This window comes from Apium graveolens, chromosome 7 (genome assembly GCF_009905375.1).
Source record: "Apium graveolens cultivar Ventura chromosome 7, ASM990537v1, whole genome shotgun sequence".
Taxonomy (NCBI): Eukaryota; Viridiplantae; Streptophyta; class Magnoliopsida; order Apiales; family Apiaceae; genus Apium; species Apium graveolens.
In genome coordinates this window covers 75,680,476-75,704,828 of record NC_133653.1, presented here as the reverse complement: position 1 = coordinate 75,704,828, position 24,353 = coordinate 75,680,476, and the positions used below count along the sequence as shown (strand labels likewise).

Below are 24,353 nucleotides of genomic sequence, written 5' to 3'. Positions count from 1 at the left end.
CATCTAAGGCCCTACTGGCTGATGGAATTCATGGATGACAAGGGTGTGAGAAGATTCTTCAGATTAGAAGACCAATTGAGTATCTCTAGCAATGAGACTCTCTTGGAAATGCAAGAAATGTTAGATCTCTCAGAATCTGATGAATTAGAATTCCACAGACAGCTCCAGAATCAAATTGAAGAAAACAACAGAAAGCTTGGAAGAAGATCCAGACCTTCAAGAAACTAAAAAAATCTGCTCAGACTAGAGGAGCATCTTGAACTGACTGTGAGCCAAACCTTGTACATTTATGTTTAAATTGAAGTACTTTCAGTTTTATCTACTTATCTTTAAAGATATATGTTTATGATGTTTTGTCATCATCAAGTATCTCTTAATTTATGGCTACAATTCCAGTAGACATAAATTGGGGGAGATTGTTGTGAATATGTTGAGTACTTGATGATTACCTAAACAAAACATCTAAGTGGATTTTACTTAGTGAAATAATGTAGCACTCGACGGATAAGAATTATAGACGGATAACTCATTATAGTCCCGACGGATGATTAACTTATTATCCATTGAGTGAGTAGCTTATGTAATAATAAATTTGTAGCACAGTGTTGTATGCACCTTTGTATAGAATCTGTAGTAGCATATAAGTCATGTTGACTTTAACTAGATATGCAGAATAGGTTGATCAACTGTACATAAGCAATGTCTTGTAATTCTGTATAAGTGAATTGAAGTCAAGTGCCAAAATAGCTACCAACGGATGCTTAACAAAGCTTCGACGGATGATCAAATGACTATCAACGGATGTTTAACATAGCAGTCGACGGATGATCAATTAAGTCATCGACGGATGATCTGAAAGTCGACAGATGATTATATCAAGATTCAAATATCAGTTGAACAGTGAAAGCTGACACACAGCCGTTGAGTTGGATACAAGTACACTGTGGAAGCTCATTAACTGGGTAATAGAGGACGAAAAGAAGCAAAGATCAAGACTGTTTTATATTTGTTCAGTTCTTTTAACTTTGTAATCTTGGTATTATATAAACCAAGAGAGTAGCAAATAAAAAAAACACTGAGAGAGCTAAGAAACAATAATAGAGAAATCTTTGTAATCACTATCTTTAGCATTTCCTGTGTTCTTAGCAGTTCTATTTGTGTAAGCAGCTGTGGGCATTTCTGCACACAGAGTCCTCTCGAGATATTAAATATATCTCTGGTGGAATTGTTTTAATCCACCAGAAAGTTTTTAAAGACTCTTGTTTTTAATTACTTATGTTTTGATTCATTCAAGTTTACATTCCGCATTGTGCTAATCAAAACAAATATATCCATAATCGAGTTGAATATTTTTATTTTAAGAAAAAGGTTCAAGAATTCCATTCAACCCCTCTTCTGTAATTCTTGCTATATTGTTAAGGGACTAACACCTTGGACACAAATGTTATCCAGATTTTGCAACCCAAGGGATGGCTAGATGATAGGATCATATATGCTTACATGGTATAATCTTTGACCTTCTTTCATTTATGTTGTTCTTTTTATTATACTTTAAATTTTTATATTTTACAATTATTGTGTGATAACCTGTTTCTGGCAGTGGTTGTTGCGTGATCGTGAGGAAGCCATAGCTGTAGCGGGGGTGTATCCGAGGATGCCTTCATACTACTTCATGGATCCACTTTTTATGGAGTTGACGAAGAAAGTGGACTACTCACATCCCTATTATACGAAGGCCATGCATTTCTTTCTTACTTGGGCGAGTTGTGGGGTAGGTCCACCAATTAACCAGGTGGACTACATATTTGTTCCCGCGAACGTGAATAAGAATCATTGAATTCTCATGGTATTTTATGTGAAGGAATAAAGCGTGATGCTACTTGATCCTATGAACTATAATGCTAAATATCCCGAAGAAGAAGAGTGTGTGGTAATAGTTCCTCGACGATACCTTATATTGTAGTTTTGAAATCTTTCCTTATTACTTTAGTAAACTGATGTTATTTTTTTATAGTGTGTTAGATTGGAGTTGTTGCAGGTATGCTTCATTATGTTGTCAAGAATAAAAATGTCCCAGATGAAGAGCCTTTAGTTCATGTTTGTGATGCAATGCCTAAACAAGATAACTACTTAGATTGCGGGGTGTACGTGTGCAAATATATGGACTACATCTTGCAAGGATATGACCTCTCTAAAGTGAGTTGGGATGCCTCAGACATAGAGATCTTTCGTTATAGGATTTCTAAGGAGCTTCAAAGAGGGATGGCTAAACCTATACCAACACATCGCATGAGGCAAATGATGGAGATGGTAGCCAGAAAGAGTAGCAGTTAGGTCATTCGTCTAGTTGTGTAGTTTAGTTGAACTTGTGTAGTTTAGTTAATCTTGTGTAGTTTAGTTGAACTTGTTTCCTTATATTCGAACATCATCACGTACCTTTTATTCGGTTTAATTACAAGTGACACTTGTTTCGTTTATATCGGTCGTTTATCGACCGTGTCCCTTTCCCGTCCCCTTTTTAGCTTTTTTATTTATATTTTTTTATTGATTTATATATATATATATATATATATATATTTATATAGGTCCCCATCCATTTGTGTGCAAATTTTAAAAGGTTTGGAGAACCTTCAAATTTTTAGGTTTTGAAAAATTTTGGCGATTTGGGCCATATTTGGAGGGGTGCCTAATTTTGGCGATTTTTTTTTAAATTTTACAGGTTGCTGTTGTTTCACTGTTCATATACTGTTGGATTGTTGTTGGTATCCTGTAAAACAGGTGGGAATGTGCCATTAGAAATGGCACATTTCAAAAAAAATTAACTTGCCTTCCGCAAAAAATAATTGCGGAAGGGTTAATGTTTTCCGCGGTTATTTTATAAAATAATAATATATTTCAACTATATGAACTGCATTATGAAATAAAATATTGATTAGAACATCGTTTTCTATGACTATCAAAATCTAAGCATTACTTTACTATAATGACTAACATATGATCATTTTGCCAACTTTGCATGTTAATTCCCATGCATGACAAGCATAAATATTACAAAATAAATGTGCATTTTACTTCATATCACATAAAAAAGTTGTGTTTCGATATAATAAGTTTTCAAGTAATGGATTAATGACAAATTAGAAATTACATAATCGTCGCAATTCAAATCCAAATAAGTGCATAACTTGTCTAGTTTGACAAAATTACATCAAAATACAACAAAATACTTAAACAAAGGGAATTCTCGTACGAGCTACCCTACTAACTAAATATCTCTAAAAATTTAGAGAAGCCACCCGATAGTCGGTGCGTTGAGATCCCGGGGGGAGGGGGCGTTGCCCCTCACAATGCATGTAGCCCAATATAGCACAACAACACAACCTTCGCGGAGCACACCTTCAGTGACTTCGATATGGGTCTCGTGATCATTCCATATGATGACGGGAATGGTGATCGACCCGTCGTAGAGAGTGAATTTTCACCATGGTGCACGCCTCCAAGCCCATGCGGTGGTTCATCACCACGTAGGTGGGACACCCAACCCTTGACGTGTTTAATGCGTACTTCGTCCCGAATGGCAGTCTCACGAGGCTTCAACTTACGTATGTTCACTATCCTATCACATTTCACAAGTTTACCACCATCCCATTCAGATAGTCTCCATGGGCCATCGGGGGACTCCTTACCAAAGTTCAAAAAGGGGAGAAAGTAAGGCGGCACTTTGCTCCACACTCTAACAAATTTGCTGTAGGATTTTATCTATGACAGAAGCATGGTAAAACAATTTTTCATGATATAAAATCCATATAATACGCATACAGATTGTGAATTAAATTGAGGGATCGTTTCTAACCTTTAAAAGCGATCCAAGAACCACGAGCGAAGGTCCCTACCAGCTGCTCCTCAAGTGTGAAGCACTCCACCGGTATCAACCAAGAAATCGATGTAATGAAGGAGGAGGAGGTGGAGAGAATTAGGGTTTTTGTAAATTTTTAGGTTGAGGCAAAAATAAGGTTTATAATAGTATATTTATAGGCAAATTTTTCAGCTAAATTTTTTTCCATAAAATATTATTATTATTAACCCTTTATTATTCTCACTGATAATTAAAACACCTTTTAATTATTAATCGTTTTTCTAAACACTTTAGAAATAATTCTCTCATTTGATTTAATTTCCAAAATTAAATTCTTAATTAATAATATTAAGAACTTTTTCTTAATTAATTTATAATCAATTAAATCTCATTTAATCAATTATTAAATTTGCCAATTAATTATTTATTTCATAAATAAATAATTATCAGCCATTATTAATTAATTCCTCCACCATTAAATCATTCTCTTTTATGGTGTGACCCTGTAGGTTCAATATTAAGCCGGTAGTAGAAATAAATAATAATAAAACTATTTTATCATTATTTATATAAATTCTCTAATTCATTAAATATGATTAAATAATTAATCATATTTATTCTACATCGTGAGGGATACTTCTCAGCATATCGCGACTATCCGGATAATATGATTTTACTGCTTAGAATACCAAGAACCCATTCAGTGAATAGTTACCGTACAATTAATTCCTTCTACCCTGCAATGTCATGATTAAATATAAGGCATGGATCTCGTGTCAAGCCTATCTTATTTAATCATTTGCTTTCCCATTCACTATGCTTAGTTCTATTTAATGTAAATTAGAAACTCCTTTCTAATTTCATTCACTCTGGTCAGAGATTCCTGAACTAGCATAAGTGGATCAGCATTGAACATTCTCTTCCTTCACTAGAAGGGGTAGATCCTTTATTGATCATACACTATCTTCGTGTACAAATTACTATACCCAGCAGAGCCCTTATAATTGTCCCTAGAGACTAAGAACTAAACCAAATCATAGTTCAGTGTACACAAGATGACTATGATGACTTCAAGTCTAAGGATACTTGTACAACTATCACTATGTGAACAACTACTGACACGTGAGTGAACTCCATTAGTTGTTCAGCTGTGTGAGTCATGTTCAGTGAACTTATTCTATAATAAGCACCTACATACTAGCTTTAGTGTCACCACACACATGTCTATGAGAACAGACATCCTTCATAATGAAGCAAGCATAGTATGTACCGATCTTTGCGGATTATTAATTACCAGTTAGTAATCCTACGACCAAGAACTATTTAAGTTTAGTGTATCATCTTTTAGGTCTCATTATTATGATCTCATCACAATCCATAAAAGCTTTACTCTAAATTGTGGTATATCTTATTTAAACACTTAAAATAGATAGAGTCCGTAATAAAAACAAAACAAGTCTTTTATTAATATCAATGAAATCAAAAACAGATTACAAAAAAGTAATTCCTAAATCCTCATACATGATTGGACTTAGGACACATCTCTTTCAATCTCCCACTTGTACTAAAGCCAATCACTCTGGTATCTAATACCCATCTTGTCTTTATGAGGATCAACGTGACTTTGAGAAAGTGGCTCTGTTAAAGGGTCTGCTATGTTGTTATGTGTGTCAACTCTCTCGACGTTGACATCTCCTCTTTCAACAATCTCCCTAATCAGATGAAAGCGCCGCATGACATGTTTGGAATTTTTATGAGACCTAGGTTCCTTAGCTTGTGTTATTGTTGCGTTGTTATCACAATACAACACAATAGGCTCTTCAACGCTAGGAACAACTCCCAACTCAGAAACAAATTTCCTCATCCAAAAGGCTTCTTTTGCAGCCTCACTTGCAGCTATATATTCTGCTTCCGCTGTGGAGTCAGCCGTTGTAGACTGTTTTGAACTCTTCCAACTAATCGCACCACCATTCAGAGTAAATACGTACCCTGACATGGATTTGCTATCACTTTCTGATTGAAAACTAGAGTCAGTATAACCCTCTATTTTCAACTCAGATTCACCACCAAAAATAAGAAAAATGTCCTGAGTCCTTCGCAAGTACTTAAGGATGTTTTTCACTGCTTTCCAGTGGTCTTCACCTGGATTGGACTGATATCTGCTCGTCACACTAATTGAATAAGCAACATCAGGCCTTGTACACAACATCGCGTACATGATAGATCCTATTGCTGAAGCATAAGGAATCTTACTCATACGCTCTCTTTCCTCAAGTGTCTTAGGAGATATTTTTTTGGAAAGGGACACTTCATGGCTCATCGGTATGAGACCTCTTTTGGAGTTTTCCATGCTAAACCTTTTAAGCACTTTCTAGATGTACCCTGGGTAAGACCTATCATTCTTCTAGATCTATCTCTATAGATCTTCATACCGAGAATGTAGGATGCTTCTCCCAAGTCCTTCATGGTGAAGTTCTTTGATAGCCATACTTTGACTGATTGCAGCATCGGTATATCATTTCCTATAAGAAGTATGTCATCCACATACAATACAAGAAATGTTACCGCACTCCCACTAACCTTCTTGTAGATACATGGTTCATCTATGTTTTTGATAAAACCAAACTCTTTGATTGTCTCATCAAAACGGATGTTCCATCTACGAGAAGCTTGCCTTAAACCATATATGGTTCGCAACAGCTTACACACTAGGTGTTCTTTTCCCTTGGAAAGAAAACCCTCTGGCTGTGTCATATACACTTCCTCCTCAAGTTCCCCATTGAGGAAGGCCGTTTTCACGTCCATTTGTCAGACCTCATAGTCGTAGTAAGCAGCAATCGCAAGTAAAATCCGAATTGATTTTAACAGGGCTACAAGCGAAAAAGTTTCATCAAAATCAATCCCTTGCCTTTGTTTGAATCCTTTTGCCACGAGTCTGGCCTTATAGGTCTCCACCTGGCCATCTGCTCCAATCTTTCTTTTGTATACCCACTTGCACCCAATAGGCTTAACACCTTCAGACGCCTCAACCAGAGTCCATACTTGGTTGGTATACATGGATTCCATTTCGGATTTCATGGCACTATGCCATTTCTCTGAGTCAACACTACTCATAGCCTCATTATAGGTCACAGGGTCGTCATCATCAATGATTGACAACTCATTATCATTCTCAATGACAAGGCCATAATACCTCTCAGGTTGGCGAAACACTCTCCCTGTTCTACGAATGGGCTGTTCCACAGAAGGTTGTTCAGTCTGAACAGGTGTTTCCACTTGATCCATAATAGTTTGTGCTTCTTGAACTTCATCAAGTTCAATTTTGCTCCCACTGTTTCCTTCAAGGATAAACTGCTTTTCCAAGAAGGTAGCATGTCTGGAGACAAACACTGATGATCAGTATGAAAGTACTACCCCAAAGTCTTTTTAGGATATCCCACAAAATTACATTTTACGGATCGAGATTCCAGCTTATCTGGGTCAACTTTCTTGACATAAGCTGGACATCCCCAAATCTTAACGTGTTTAAGACTCCGTTTCCTTTCTTTCCATATCTCATATGGAGTTTGAGGAACAGATTTGGAAGGCACCTTATTCAGTAAATATGCTGAGGTTTCCAATGCATAACCCCATAGGAATACTAGAAGATTCGCATAGCTCATCATGGACCGAACCATGTCTAACAAAGTTCGATTTCTCCTTTCAGATACCCCATTCAACTGTGGAGTATATGGAGGAGTCCACTGGGAGACTATACCATTTTCTTTGAGATAATCTAGAAACTCTCCATTCAAGTATTCACCACCTCGATCTGATCGAAGAGTTATAATACTTTGTTTGGTTTATTTCTCCACTTCATACTTATATTCTTTGAACTTTTCAAAGGCTTCAGACTTGTGTTTCATCAAATACACATATCTGAATCAAGATCTATCATCTATGAAAATAATGAAGTATGAAAGTCCACCCATGGCTTGCGTAGACATTGGTCCACATACATCTGTGTGTACCAATCCTAGCAAATCTGCTGCCCTCTCTCCATGTCCACTAAATGGAAATTTGGTCATTTTACCCAATAGACAAGACTCGCATGTAGGATATGATTCAAAATCAAAGGGGTCAAGTAACCCTTCCTTATGCAATATCCGCAGTCTATTTTTACTAATATGACCTAGCCTACAGTGCCATAAATAGGTAAGATTTTCATCATCTCGTTTTCTTTTATTAGTTTGTTCAATCCAAAGTAAATCATGCTCTACGTCACATACATAAAGACTATTATTTAAAATACCACGTCCATAAAGAACATTATCTCTAAGAATAGAACATTCATTATTCTTAATAATAAATGAAAAACCATCCAAATCCAACATAGGAATAGAAACAATATTCCTCACAATAGAGGGAACGTAATAACAATTATTCAGAATAATAGTCTTGCCCGTAGGCATATGTAAACTAAATGATCCTACAGATATGTCCGCAACCCTTGCTCCATTTCCCATACGTAGAATCACCTCATCTTTTTCAAGAGTCCTACTTCCCTTTAGTCCTTGCAACGAATTGCAAATATGAGAACCACAGGCGGTATCTAATACCCAAGTAGAAATTTGACCTAGTGACATATTAACTTCGATCATGAACATGCCTGAATCAGAAACGGTAGTCTCACTACCCTTCTTCTTCTTCTTCTTCTTCTTCTTCAATTCTGCAAGGTAAACCTTGCAGTTCCTCTTCCAGTGCCCCACCTTGTTACAGTGAAAGCAAACAACTTTGCTCTTGGGGTCTTCAGCTTTTGGTGGAACCGACTTTTTCTCACCTACTTTCTTCTTCTTGGAAGGGCTCTTCGATATCTCATATCGAGCTGTCCTCCCTATCACATCATACAACTCTTGTAGATGCATAAGGATAGTGTGAGCATCCATATGCTCATGTTGCTTCTGTAGCTCAATATTCATGGAAGCTAGCATGATGCATTGAGCAACATTTGCATCATCTATCCACTTATGATACACAACATGTTCATCATCATGTGCCTCGCTAGCAGGTTCAGTAGGCTTAGGTGAGTCAAACACATATTCCAGCTTCCCAACCCTGAGAACAATTCTCAACTTTCGAAGCCAGTCAGCAAAATTAGGACCAGTCAAATTGTGAGCATCTAGTATGCTCCGGAGTGATAATGCAGAAGACATAACGAATATAGTAAATCTGTAAATAATAAACACATAACAACACTTAGCAAATGTTCAATTTCATTTCAAACCACTATATGAATCGGGTCTTTATTCATAAGTGGCTCCCACTAGTTTATCTAATTTATACAACCCCTAAGTGAAAATTAAGCATTCATAATGCTAGTGGGAATAGGGATCCTACATTCCATCACACAACCTCGGCTGTAGCACGAAACGTCATGTGATGTTCAATAGGCAGACAACTCTTGTCAATTACATCTTATGTTATTCCCTAATATAACTTTAGCCTCTTGAATAATTGAGTCACGGCTGTGGTACGACAAACTCAATATTCTTAGTCAAGTGTAACCCAACATTTCGTACAATTAAATCAGTCTCCAACGGCCCACGGCTGTAGCACGTAACGACCTTTAGATTCTAATTCAATGTACACATCTCTATGTAATATACAAGTATTTCTTATTTCAAAATCAAAGCCCTCGGCTGTAGCACGAAACGATAATGATTTAAAAATAAGAACCACTTTCTACCATGTTGGAAGGCTATGACCGACACAAGCCCGTTGTGTCATTGGCCAATTTCTACTTGATATTATTTAATTTTAGAGGGATTATATTACATTACAATCATAATCATATTATAAAGAGATTCTTCCTTTTAAATTAAATATTTCAAATCAATAATCGATAATCAGATGATTCCCAGATCGGGTGGAGCATTGTCAAGAGGCGTCACTTAATAACCTTTTCTTACAGATAGAAATCTGTTGTTGACATAATCATCCTTTCTCTCAATATTGAAAATTCATATTCAATTACGTGTTTCATAAACACAAGAATCTCATGATCGTATTCATAATATTTATATTAAGGTCATGAAACAATTTCACTATACTAGATTGTCTAACAAACGCCTTATGTTAATTAAGTTCACCTAAATCTATCATCGCATGACAAACTAAGCATATATCATATATATAAGCATGAATAAACGTAAAGGTAGGCATGTTAAATCATGTAGCATATTGGTCTAAGCATTATACATCTCTATGTATCACATGAGGCATTTAAAAGTAATTAAAACAGTTAAAACATGCTTTAAAACACTTCTGTTAGCTATAAACAGTCCGAAACAATTTTAGAAAATACAATATAATTTACCATTAGATGCGTCTCGAAAAGACGAATCTAACGACACCAAGCACGCCCCATTCTGACCAAGCACGCGCCCACACGCGCCCCGAGAAGCAAACCCACGCGCCCCCACGCGCACACGCGCTGTCAGGCGCGTGTCTGACTGTCTTCCACGTGCCCCACGCGCACACGCGCTTCACGCGCCCCAAACCCTAAGTTGACGTCAGCATGATGTCATCTGATGATGTCAGCATGACGTCAGCATGACGTCAGCATAGTTCTGACCGTTGACCCGCGCGTGTCTGACACGCGCCGCGCATGACACACGAGCGCGTGAGCCCCACGCGCGCATGCCAGACGCGCGGTCCTCCCCTCTTTTCTGACATCCGCCACCGCCTTTGCTTTGCACAGAAAAACGTGCTGCCGCCGTACCTTTTTCCGTGCCATCACACCATAACAATGCTCTTTCAAAGCACAGCAGCCAGAAAATATATATATATATATACTAATAGATTGTAACACCCCCAAATCCGGGGTCGGGGATCCAGGTTGTCACGAGTTCCATTTCCCTTATCAATACTTAATCTTAACAGTCAACCAACTACTGCGTACTGTGACCCCACAATATACACACACACACCACAAGTTATAGTCTCAGAGATGAATACCAAAAATAACACAAGTCATTTTATTCCACAATTATAAACCATTTCACCTTAAAAAGGGTTTCTGAATAATTTACATATTCTTTGCCATTATTACAATTCATAAATATACATAAGTCTGGTACATCGAAAGTTGAAAGTCTAGCCTATTGGTAGATCCTACCTCAGCTACACGGCATCAACGCCTACAGGAAACTGCGGAACGTTTCCTATCTGCTCGCGAATTGGGAGCTTGATCCTGTTCATCTTGTCTATCTGTTGTTGTGTGATGAAAGAAGAAAGCAAGGGTGAGCAACAAGCCCACCGAAATAATATGTATAATAATTAACAATATATGAGCATTCTCATAGTACTCATGAAAGTCTTGGTCAAGAAGAAATGAACCAAGTTTGATATCTTAACACGACCAAGTCGCAAAATATTCAGTATATATGTATATATATACTTTTCAAAATCTTGGAAGTCCTCTTCCATGCATAATATACAAAGAGTTCTAGTTTATAACTTTATAAAAATATCGTTGCAAGGTGATCTCATATATCTAACCTTGTCTCAACGTTTTTGTGAAAATCTTTGTCATGCATAAGATAATCATTAACCAGATATAAGTTGAAAAGATGATGTTACAAGATACTCCAATATACTTATATCTTTTCCGAATACTACTTGAACTACCACCGTTCAAGTTATAATTAGTTTCAAAAGTTCATCACATAGATGAGACTACAAGACAAGATTTGAATAGATTCAATCTTTGAATATCATTATAAATAATGAAGTTACGAGATACTTCATTAAGTCCCGATATATATATACACCTATATATATATATATATATATTTCATACACACCTTGAAAACCTCTGTTATGAAAATTATAAACAGAGTTGCAATATCCAATGAATTTGGAAAGGAGAAAACCTTGGCATAAACCTGATATCTTGCTGATCAGGCAAAGATACCAATAAGTAACCTTTTCTACTAGTAGATGGACGAATTCCCCACTGGTCATCACCCTGGCCGCAATAGGACCTTATGCTGGACTGCCACTCAACCACTTACGCATTTTATGGACTCCCACTGAGCGACTTACACTTTCATGGACGCCCACTGAGCCCATGTTGCTTATGCCGACTCAATAGATGGACTTACTTCCCGAACGTTGGGTAAGTAATCAATTTATTTGTCAAAACAACAACCTCGTTGTGAATATAAAATACACCACAGAGCCGGATCCCTCAGATTTTGAGCGAGTATTTAAATCCCCTTTGAAAGGAGGATCTTAAATATAAAAAAAATGAGTTTTGGGATCCACTCTAATTTTAAAATCATTTTGAAGACTCGAAAACATTTTTAAGAATGTTTGGAGTAATGCTGATTTAATAAAATAAATCAGTCCCAATATAATAGAAAATATCTGAATATTATTATTTAAATAATATTCCCATAAGGATAATCTCTATATAAACAATTTGAAGTAGAAGTTTTAAAACTCATACTTGAAATGAATATTAAATAACCAAAGATATACTTATACGAAAGTACTATCTTTATTTGAATAATCGAAAATAAGTTTGATTATCGAAACATTATTCTTTAATAAAATAAAGAATAATATTTGGTAAATAAGCGGAGTCATAAGTCCTCAAATGAATATTCAAAAATAATATTCATTAAATAGAATAACGGAGTCATAAATCCTCGAATGAATATTCAAAATAATATTCATTAAATAAATAAAATAAAGTTATCGAATAAACCTTATTTGATTAATAGTTTTGAAAACTATATCAATATATATATATATATAAATAAATATATATATATATATATTATATACTCGGGAACATCGACTCCCGGTTTAGAAAAATGTTCACCTTTGGGTCCCCTATACTAAGGGTATACGCAACTACTGCTTATCTCTAGTATAGGTATTATGCAACTATAAGTATTGAAATCAACAGATAGATAACCAGATTATGAAATAGACATGCATATATATACCATATCAGCATGCTTCAATATATCGCAAAATTTGCTAATTAACCAACATGCATCTATCACAAGATAATGCATATACATATACACATCACAACAACAGTATAACGGGTAGAAAACTTGTCTGAGCGACTGGGGGTGGTAAAAGTCCTGGGATGAGTCTGGTAACCTATAAACCACATATAAGTTAGAATTAAACCAAAGTCGCTTATGAATCTATACTTTAACCAATTAGACTCTAACGCTCGCTATGTGCTCAACGATTCTCTTAAGTCGCTCGAGTATCCTCGGCTCCACCATTTTTAATAAATTAACCATTAAGAGTTTTAAGGCGATTCTTTCGCGAGCACCTTACCAACTGCCTAATCCACTTTACATAATTGTTTCATACCCCAATTAGTCATTTAAGGTCCTTAACCAAGGTTTCAAAGTAAGGCGAGGGGTAATGGTTCGGTCGCGAAGCGCTATTACTTAAAACGGTCGTTTCTCCTAAACCGTACATCGGATTCAAACGAACCACATATCAAAACGAAGCTCGTAACATGAACTATCTAATCATGGCAATGGTCAAAACCTAACAGTGAGTTCACGGATCCTGATGTTAAGAACAAAAACAGTCTAAAGTAAATCGGGCATTACGACGGCTATGTTTACGCGATTACCAAATTTTATACTACTCCAATTCAATCCACAATCAACCCACAATCATTGTTACAACCAAATTTCATCCATATACTACTACAACAGCCCCAACATCTCAAGGTTTCCACTTTATACTACTTCTCAATCATGAACTAAAAGCTTACTTAAGTTCATTAACTAATTACCAAGATTTACCATTCCAAAAACATCACAAAACCAACCAATCTCTAAATACACAACAACCATGCCTCTCATGAACCATAACAAACAAAACCAAACCTAATGCTCAAAGTAAAGTTAGGGTTTGGAGGGGTTATACCTTCCTTGGAGTGATTAGAGTAGCTAGGAAGCCTTAAGAAGCCTTGAGATAGCATAGGAATGCTTGGATCTTAAAGGAAATCAAAGAAAATAAAGTTAGTAATCTTGAAAACACTATTCATCATCTTCTTCTTTGATTTATTGGAAGAGATTCATGAAGAAATATAAGCTTAAACTCCTAGGATATGCTTATCTAATCATAAGGGACCTTGGGTAATTACCTTGCAAATTAACAAAGCTAGAAACTTGATTTTTGGAATTTTTCTCCTTGAAAAAAATGAAAAAGCCGTGAGCTATGTGTTCTTGGGAGAGTATTTGCTTTGTTGAATGTTTTTGTGGTGGAAAATGAAATGAATGGGATATTTGGATGATTTGTTGGTTGTTTAAAGTGAGTGGAGTATGACTAAGCATGACATCATCTTGGTGACTTCATCTCTTGCCACTTGTCATCACTTGGTGGTGGAAGCATCTTCTTATGCTAATCCTTGCTTAATTGTTTGGTTAATGACCGCTTATCTGTTATACGGTTCGCTTAATTTTCGTTCTCGTTTATCGTTTGAGGGATCATACCCAGGATCTTATTACTTGGGTTCCCCTAAACCTTTCTCAATATATTATATTTCTTATATGATCCTCTCTTATAATCCTTGAATTTAAATCCTTTTTATCCTATTACCTTATACTCAATTCTTTCGGTATCTGGTGGATTTTCGGGAAAAATCAAAGTGTTCGAATTTGGATTCTGACGATCTTTACATACACTTATATACCATGTAGAGTACTAATAAGATCTCAGAATAACAATAAAAGAACCTCTACAAAGTGTGGTATGAAAAGTTTTCTTATTCAGCATAATCAGCAAAATCACTATTCATAAGGGTTTCAAAAAATTCCAAAAATTGGGGTTATTACATAGATTATATATATATATATTTATAATTACGAATTTAATTAAAACAACTTCAAAAATTCATAATAATTAATCCATTCATCATAAAATTATGAAAAAAATACCCAGACGATCTACAACACTTGTAGAACCCAGATCTACAGTCAAAATAATTCTGAGAAACAATTTCTAATCAGTCATAATTAATCCATGATATAACTTGTAAAAATCATAGTTAATTCATACAAGCACATAAAATTCTGAAATTTTTATCACAGATCTATATGCATACAACCTATGCTCTGATACCATTGTAGGATTTTATCTATCATAGAAGCATGGTAAAACAATTTTTCATGATATAAAATCCATATAATACGCATACAGATTGTGAATTAAATTGAGGGATCGTTTCTAACCTTTAAAGCGATCCAAGAACCACGAGCAGAGGTCCCTAGCAGTTGCTCCTCAAGTGTGAAACACTCCACCGGTATCCACCAAGAAATCGATGTAATGAAGGAGGAGGAGGTGGAGAGAATTAGGGTTTTTGTAAATTTTTAGGTTGAGGCAAAAATAGGGTTTATAATAGTATATTTATAGGCAAAATTTTCAGTTGAAAATTTTCCCATAAAATATTATTATTATTAACCCTTTATTATTCTCACTAATAATTAAAACACCTTTTAATTATTAATCCTTTTTCTAAAAACTTTAGAAATAATTCTCTCACTTGATTTAATTTCCAAAATTAAATTCTTAATTAATAATATTAAGAACTTTTTCTTAATTAATTTATAATCAATTAAATCTTATTTAATCAATTATTAAAATTTCCAATTAATTATTTATTTCATAAATAAATAATTATCAGCCATTATTAATTAATTTCTCCACTATTAAATCATTCTCTTTTATGGTGTGACCCTGTAGGTTCAATATTAAGCCGGTAGTAGAAATAAATAATAATAAAACTATTTTATCAATATTTATATAAATTCTCTAATTCATTAAATATGATTAATTAATTAATCATATTTATTCTACATCGTGAGGGATACTTCTCAGCATATCTCGACTATCCAGATAATATGAATTCACTGCTTAGAATACCAAGAACCCATTCAGTGAATAGTTACCGTACAATTAATTCCTTCTACCCTGCAATGTCATGATTAAATATAAGGCATGGATCTCGTGTCAAGCCTATCTTATTTAATCATTTGCTTTCCCATTCACTATGCTTAATTCTATTTAATGTAAATTAGAAACTCCTTTCTAATTTCATTCACTCTGGTCAGAGATTCCTGAACTAGCATAAGTGAATCAACATTGAACATTCTCTTCCTTCACTGGAAGGGGTAGATCCTTTATTGATCATACACTATCTTCGTGTACAAATTCCTATACCCAGTAGAGCCCTTATAATTGTCCCTAGAGACTAAGAACTAAACCAAAGCATAGTTCAGTGTACACAAGATGACTATGATGACCTCAAGTCTAAGGATACTTGTACAACTATCACTATGTGAACAACTACTGACACGTGAGTGAGCTCCATTAGTTGTTCAGCTGTGTGAGTCATGTTCAGTGAACTTATTCTATAATAAGCACCTACATACTAGCTTTAGTGTCACCACACATATGTCTATGAGAACAGACATCCTTTATAATAAAGCAAGCATAGTATGTACCGATCTTTGTGGATTATTAATTACCAGTTAGTAATCCTACGACCAAGAACTATTTAAGTTTAGAGTTATCATCTTTTAGGTCTCATTATTATGATCTCATCACAATCCATAAAAGCTTTACTCTAAACTGTGGTATATCTTATTTAAACACTTAAAATAGATAGAGCCCGCAATAAAAACAAAACAAGTCTTTTATTAATATCAATGAAATCAAAAACAGATTACAAAAAAGTTATTCCTAAATCTTCATACATGATTGGACTTAGGACACATCTCTTTCATTTACAAGGAAGGTTTAACCAATGGCATACTTCAGCCCAAATCCTTGAACGGTATGCCTTTTTTTCGGGAGGGTGCAAATCCGGGTCTTCTTCCTCCACTTGGGGAGGTCCTTCGTTAAACCGTGCTAGTTCCTCGCTCCATTCACGAGCGATTGCATCCAACTCGCTAAATGTTGGATATAAAATCCTCGAATTCGGAGTCCGAGTCCGAGAATGTGTTGCTAACGTGAGACACCGACTCGTCATCCGAAGTATTAGCCATTTCACCTACATATAACAAGAAGAAATGCATGTTAGCAAAATGAGGTAGAACTACTAAAATCAATATAAGTGTAAAGCACGACAAAATAATATATAAGAGAGTGGTATATAAAATTTGAATTACAATTGGCCACTTTGACTTTTTTCAATTCTTCCATTTTCACTAAACATTTTCTAGCATCATGTACCTCAATATTGCAATGTCCGCATTTCCTTTTTTCTTGCAAGTTCCTCAACGGCATTTTTAATTCGGTGCACTTTTTTGCGCCCTTTGGTTTTCGAAACAACGGGGTCAAGAATAGTTTTATGCAACTTTTCTCCACTTTCTTGAGTAATTTTGGTATCAAATTCACTTCCAACACCTTCCACCCCATGAACGATAATTTTCTGAATAATTTCAATCTCTCGATTAATAACTCTCACGGCATACTCATGCCGTTCCTTCGATGCCATGCAACTATGACTAAACCCATAGTGAGCAAAGTCATGTCATTAAATCTTTCTGTTGGAGTCAAATCATGGGATGGGGCATCATCTTCGGGCATGTGATATGGCAACACACCATCAACTCTATTGGAATCCCTAGTCCACCTCCGTTTCACAAAATGTTCCGGTAATTCGGTCACACACCTCTTTGTCAACACGACAATAATATGACGACACGACATGCCCGAATGCTCAAACGTTCTACATATGCAAGAACCCCAAAATGACAATTTGTTGAAGGCAACAAGATAAGCGGTTCTCTTAGACTCAACCAATAATGGTCGATAACATTTGTAGTACGTATCCTCCACATCTTGTAAGGAACGATCTCTATCCTTTTCCACAAAGTACTTTGCGGCCTCAACCAATTTGTCTTGAATTTTTTTGAACATCTCTTTAGTATAAATGGAAGCGGCATGGTGCTCCAAGGCGGTATTCATTCGCATGCAACGAATTTTGTGACGTGTATTATAATCCTCTACTTTCTCACGCATAAATTGTCTTTCTAAAGCTTTTTGTGCACCCTCAATAAATTCTTTCAACCCCGTGCAAGACCCTGCATAAGCATAAAAAAAGGCGTTCATTTCTTCGCTTATCAATGTTGTTTTTTGACCTGCGGAAAAAATGTTATGTGTATAAACATCGATCCACTTATGCTTCAAATTATACAAGCCTTGCAATCATGTATTATCCTCCAACTTGTATTTCAAGATCAATGCTTTCCACCTATCTTCAAAAATTTCTTCGATCAACGAGTGATATATGCAATTGTTAAAGTCACCTTTAAATTTTTCCTTCGCATAGTAGGTTGAGAGCTTCTCCGGAAATTTGTTACTAATGTGCCACGAACACAAAAAATGTGTCGTGTTTGGTAGTTGAGATTGAATTGCCCCCCCCATAGTTTGATCTTAATCGGTGATAATAGCCGGGAGGGTAAAGTCAAAATAAATATTAAATATGAAGGTGTTTTTTCTTCAACAGCCTCTAACCAAGTACCCAAAACCCACTCAAATGTAGTCTTCAATTCATCACGCATTAGTGCAAATCCAAAGAGAACGATTGATAGTGATGATTCACTCTGGTTAAAGGCAGAAACGACATAACATACCTATTTGTTCGATATGTTGTATCGAATGCAACCACATCACCAAGATTTTTGTAGGCCAACAACGACCGGGGGTCAACCCATAAATGACACTTCAATCTTCTTTCTTCATCAATTAGAGTCCGAATAAAAAAATTTCCTCCACTTTACTCTTCTAACCGTTATAACAAATCCAATCCCGCTTGAGCATCATTCACACCTAAATTATCTTTTCTAAAATCACGCATGACATTTCTCAAGTGTTGGGCATGAAATCCTATTTGCTCCTCTCCTCCGTGCATTTTTTTCAAATATATTCATTTGTTGTATAGGCGCAATACCCGAAACATGGAAACTCTTAATTAATTTTTTTTGGGCGGCAGTTACATGTCGCTCCCTTTTAATAAAACTCATCTTAGAAGGCGACACGACATCGTGATTGTGATTTAACTCCAACGATGTTATCTCCCAATTCCTTGTATTTCGCCTATTAATCACATAAACCCTAAATTTACATCCACTTCTAGGAAGTTTATCTCTATGCCTTTTCTTCTTCTCACTACCGACACTTCCTATCGAAATTTCTTCATCCTCTACGGGTTTTTTATCGTGGTTTTCTCCCACTAAATTACAAACACAAGTACGGGCATATATTGTTTTGTCCACACGCCTTTATGTATTTTGGATCTTTATTGCAAACCCATTTTTCAAAGCGTAGGCCTTAATTACATTTTCGACGGATACTAAATTAGGGAAATTTTGACTCAAGAAAGGAATTGCATTATCTTCTTCTCCAACAACACTCTTATTCATTGTCTCACTACTATCATGCATAAACTCACTATTTTCATGCAAAATCTTCATTTTCAAATCTATGTTCACTAACAAAAACATCTTTATCACAATCATCAACAAGGTTAACATAATCTACATTATCATTACGTAAGCAACTACCACTAACATCAACAACCTCACTATTTACAACATTATCACTTTTTTCAAAAATTTTCTACCTTCAAACCTAGCAAACATCTTATACATAACTAAAACAAGAAAAAAAAAACAAGAAATTGAGCTTACCAAATGAAACTAATGATTAAGGATGAACAAAATCAATAATTCCCCAAATTTGCTATTAATTTGACAAAAGTTGCACAAAAAGGAAAGTGCGATCGTTTTAGGGTTATAAACTGCAAGTACAGTTCATCCGCTATTATTAGTAAGATGTTCCGCACTTATTTTATGCGAAAAGGCAGCATTCCGCAGACAGGGAATTTTTTTTTTTAAATTCTGGCATCCAACAGTTAGAAAATGATGTATTAGTTAACATACACACGATTGTCAGGTAACATAACGGGCTTCAACATGTTTATGCAATGACACAACATGAAACTAAAATGAATGATGATAAATTAATTTGTTTCAAAGAGGGGAATGTAGGACAACAGAAGTAGAAAAGCTTTCTGATTGTTTGGAAATGACGGTGTCCAAACATGTTCAGAGGAAACGGTAGATTTCCAACTTTTTAACATCACATTATTGTAAATATTGAACATATAATATTAATAGAAGAAAAAAAGGATGGAAATTTAGTGACTTCCTACAACTAGTTCTCAACAAATTCATAAAAAAAGCTATTATGATGGCTAAATAACAAGATCTCCATACCAGTATGTTTCGATTGTTCTAATATGTTTGAAATTGGAACCATAACGACTAAACTTTACTTGTCATAATTATTAAATCATTTTCTCCATACTAACGTGTTTGTTTATGATGTTTGAAATCATAATAACTTAACTCTCATATCTTATTTTTTGTACCATTTTATAACTTTGATTGTCGGAGGAGGTAAAGAATTTTTTTTAATCTTTAATCATCTTATTGATTTTTTTTGTTAATGAATGCCAAAAGCTCTAATCAAATTCTTCTCTCTCAAAATTTTATTCCAAACATCAACACATAAAAGGCACTATATAGCAGAGGATGGCTGTACAAGAGAGAAAAGTCATATTATAAGTTTTGTAATATGTCTATTTACATCAGGCTAATCTAATGGTCACAAGCTATACACTTGTGCATGATTAACATACATTTGTTCATAAGTTACTGATCAATGTTGTCTTTAAAATTTAACTCACTTAACTCATGTTTGTGGGAACGCTAATACATGCTTCATCTGGTAATTGGTGTTTGAAGATTTTGGAGGCTACTAAAAATCACAAATATTATTATTATTAAATAATACAAAAGTTTCTGCCCTCTCCGTTATATTGCATTTTCTATGTTAGTCGGACTCTTCAATTTATCTTTGAGTATCCGTGTCGGACACTCGACACTCGGATATGGACACTCAAATTTGGACACTTATTTTAGACCAAAAATATGTATATTTTTCAAAAAGTTACCGAGTCCGATACTCGTACACGCGTCCATTTCGTACACTTCTAGCCGAGTACGAGTAACATAACGCATTTTTAAAGACTATCGAGGAAAATCAAGATGCGGTCTGAAGAACCCACAGAACCAATCATAACTTTTTGCTCAAATATATATACACCTGCCGTAGTGCCTTACTTTAGAAAATTCATTATTTTCTCTACTACCTAGCTACAACCTATATCGAAGAAATGGCAAACAGAGCTACACGAGTATAAATTGTAGACGTAATTTAGACAGAATAAACATTCACTGATCTTGATGATCGGATCACATGACTGACCACTTATATATATATATAGATAAACATGGGAAAGTCTTTCCAAGTTACTGTTTCCTGATAGTTTGACGGATACTCCCGCTGTTTTTTATTATATGACGTTTGATTTTTGTGCACACATTTCTAAATGCTTTGACCGCATAATTAGAATAATAATTTTTAATTTTTTCTTTTTGTGAATAAAAATATAACTAAAACTTTAATTTAGAAAAAAAAAATTTAAAAAATATTAGTTTATCTATGCGGTCAAGGCACTTAGAAGTGTGTGCACAAAAGTCAAATGTCATATAATAAAAAACAGAGGGAGTACTATTTAAATATTATACTACGCTCACTTTCCCAGTTTCCTGATAAAAATAAGAAACTGAGCATTCTAGCCCCTGCCAAATGATTGCAAAAATATACACATGTTACTGGTATAGATGATCATTCTGGACCAATCAATCAAAATTCCAAGGGAAAACAAAACAGGATACTGATCACTTATCATTTGTGCATACATCCAGTGAGGTTTCAAAGCTTATGCACTGTCCCATTATAACTGCCTGATTGCATCTTTTAATATTGTCCTCAAAGTTTCTCCTTCATCCTCAGGTACTACTGCAATTCAATGAATACGCATGGGAAAACCATGACAACAAGAAACACAAACTAATGCCATCCAAATTGCAATCTGCAATTCTAAACTAAAACAGACACAACAACCATCCATCAAATTTTTATTGCAAGTATAAAAGAGACAAAATTAATATGACATAAGAAAGGGGCAGAAAGAATTGCAACCAATGCATTCAACAAATTAACTGAATTGTTTACCAACATGCTTCAAATATTTACAATGTAAAGTACCAATGACTTAACTCTCAACAAAACAAATATGAAATTAACGTAAATGCTAGAAAAATGTCATTCCATGAATGTTTTAGAATCTGTTACGCTAATTTAGAAAGACCTTGATGAAAGAATCTCAACAATAACTGATAAAACCATGAAACCCACAGATGTGCTAATATCCAACGAATCGAAAACTGGAGGAACAATACTCCGGAAGAAGAGTAGAAAAGGATCACATGCGTCTCGAAGTGCTGAGTAAGGCTGACGGTTCCATTCAACATTAGGGAAAAAAGACAGAGCACACCTGATAGCCAAAACAGCCATATAAACCTCAATGCATTTCGCTAAACCCGAAGCCATTATAGTCCAGGGCGTGTGCAGTTGCTGCCTATGCATCTTAATTGCTGCGAAAAACAATGGGGTCGTACTACTTAACATGCTCTCTTGAAAACCTTGTATAGTAAGTAGCTGGTTTGGGCTAGGCATTTTACAAACACCTTGTACGTAATTTGCTATTGCATGGCCAAATAACTTGGAAATCAAGATAACGCTTGCTACTAGAGTGCTGATTGTCCGAGTTGACTCTGCGACTCCATGGCGAGTTGACTCGGTCAGGTCTTGATGAGTTGGGTATTCCGGTAACCCTGGAGTTGGCTCAGTTAGGGCAGGACGAGTTGGCTCAGTGAGTGGACTCGGCCAAGGGTTCGTATTTGAAGAACATGCCAACAAGGTGTAGGGTTTTGAAGGGTTTTTACAAGAGAGTTTGACAAGGGGAAGCGAGAGATTGTGGGGTTTATAAAAATTAGGTTTTGGATAGAAATAATAATTATGGGTTTTAGGACGAGAATATCGAGAAGAAAAGACAGCAAAAGGGTTTCCTAGGATTAGGGTTTGAGTAGCAAGAGCCATGTTTCTTCCCCCTGTTTTTGTACACAACAACAGTAACTATGCAAGTCATTGTTGCACTATTTATACCCATTGTGAAACCGAAACGAAACAAATTGTGTAGAGATGGGCCGAGCTAAAATATACATTACATCCTCAGTACAATATCTATGATCGGCCCAAACTGCAGTACGTCCAAATGGATATAACTAGGAGTGAAGCCGAATGTGTAAGAATCTAAAAATTCAATAAAACATTTATTAAATTACTATTAATTGTTTTTTCTAAATTTAAATTTAGATGTCAATATGAATAAATATAAAACTTGATAACATCTTATTATATTGTTAGAATAAAATATAGAAAACATATATTTTTTCTATTTCAATAATCTATTTGATCTTAATAAGTAAAAATTTAATCCCACTTACTAATTAAAATAATTATTAAAATAACGAAGAGATAAGGAGAAAGTAAAGGAAGATCGAAGGTGTTTGTCATAAAAAAAGTTATGCACCACGACCAAACAAAACAGCAGTCACTCAAAATTCCACGGTGGAATGTTGTAAGTAGATATGAACATGTGAAACTACAGCTTTTTTCAAACATTTTTTAATAACAACCTTTTTATTTTGTCCACATTGTTACTTGCTAAGATTTCGTGTAATCTTTGATGACTTTGAATTAATAATACACTATTGTTTAAACTATTTCACACTTTTGTCATTAATTAATACTAAAATTTATTTCACTTTTAACTTTAGAATTACTAATTCTCATTTTTGCAATTCCAATATGAATATTATTTCATTATCTTTTCTGTCTTGGACTTATTTTCTAAACACTGATAACTAAAGTAATGGTGGATTAATCACTATTTGGTACTTCTTAAAAAAAGTTTTATCATAACCGGAGTAAAATTGTCCATAATAATAATGATCAATAATTAGTAATCCATTGATCAAAATAAAAAAAATGCTTATACATAATCTAATAATAAATTCAATTATATAACTTCCAACTTAGTCTTATGTTACACCTAAATTTATCATTATAAGACATTATGTTATGTTAATATTTAATTAATTTTTTGCTTTTAAAAAATATTAATACTGTGTTCCTGAGTTTAAATTTAGAGAGAAAAAAAATATTTGTACTAATTTATTGTAGAGAGAAAGATAATTATAATAATAATTATATGAATATTTTATCATATCTCTACTCTCTTTTTTTTTCAAAATTTAGGAACACAACAAAAAAAATTACTGATCAAAGGGAACATAGTGTAAGATTTTGAAGTAAATAAAAGTCCCCTATATCATCCCACTAAGATGTTTCCGGGCCTGAAGTGTTTGACTTACAGTTGGGGTTTGAACCGGCCCGGTTCGGTCCGGATTTTTTAGGATTTCCGTACAAA

At 34.9% G+C, this 24,353-nt stretch overlaps 1 long non-coding RNA gene across 1 annotated transcript; it reads right to left on the bottom strand.

Annotated features, from left to right (window-relative positions):
• Positions 1 to 10,878: 10,878 nt before the first annotated feature.
• Positions 10,879 to 14,142, bottom strand: LOC141670457 (uncharacterized). Its single transcript, XR_012554553.1, has 3 exons — positions 14,028 to 14,142; positions 13,808 to 13,876; positions 10,879 to 11,104 (listed from the first exon to the last, which is right to left on the bottom strand). It is a non-coding gene; the product is annotated as an uncharacterized LOC141670457 (long non-coding RNA).
• Between the last annotated feature and the right edge of the window lie 10,211 nt (positions 14,143 to 24,353).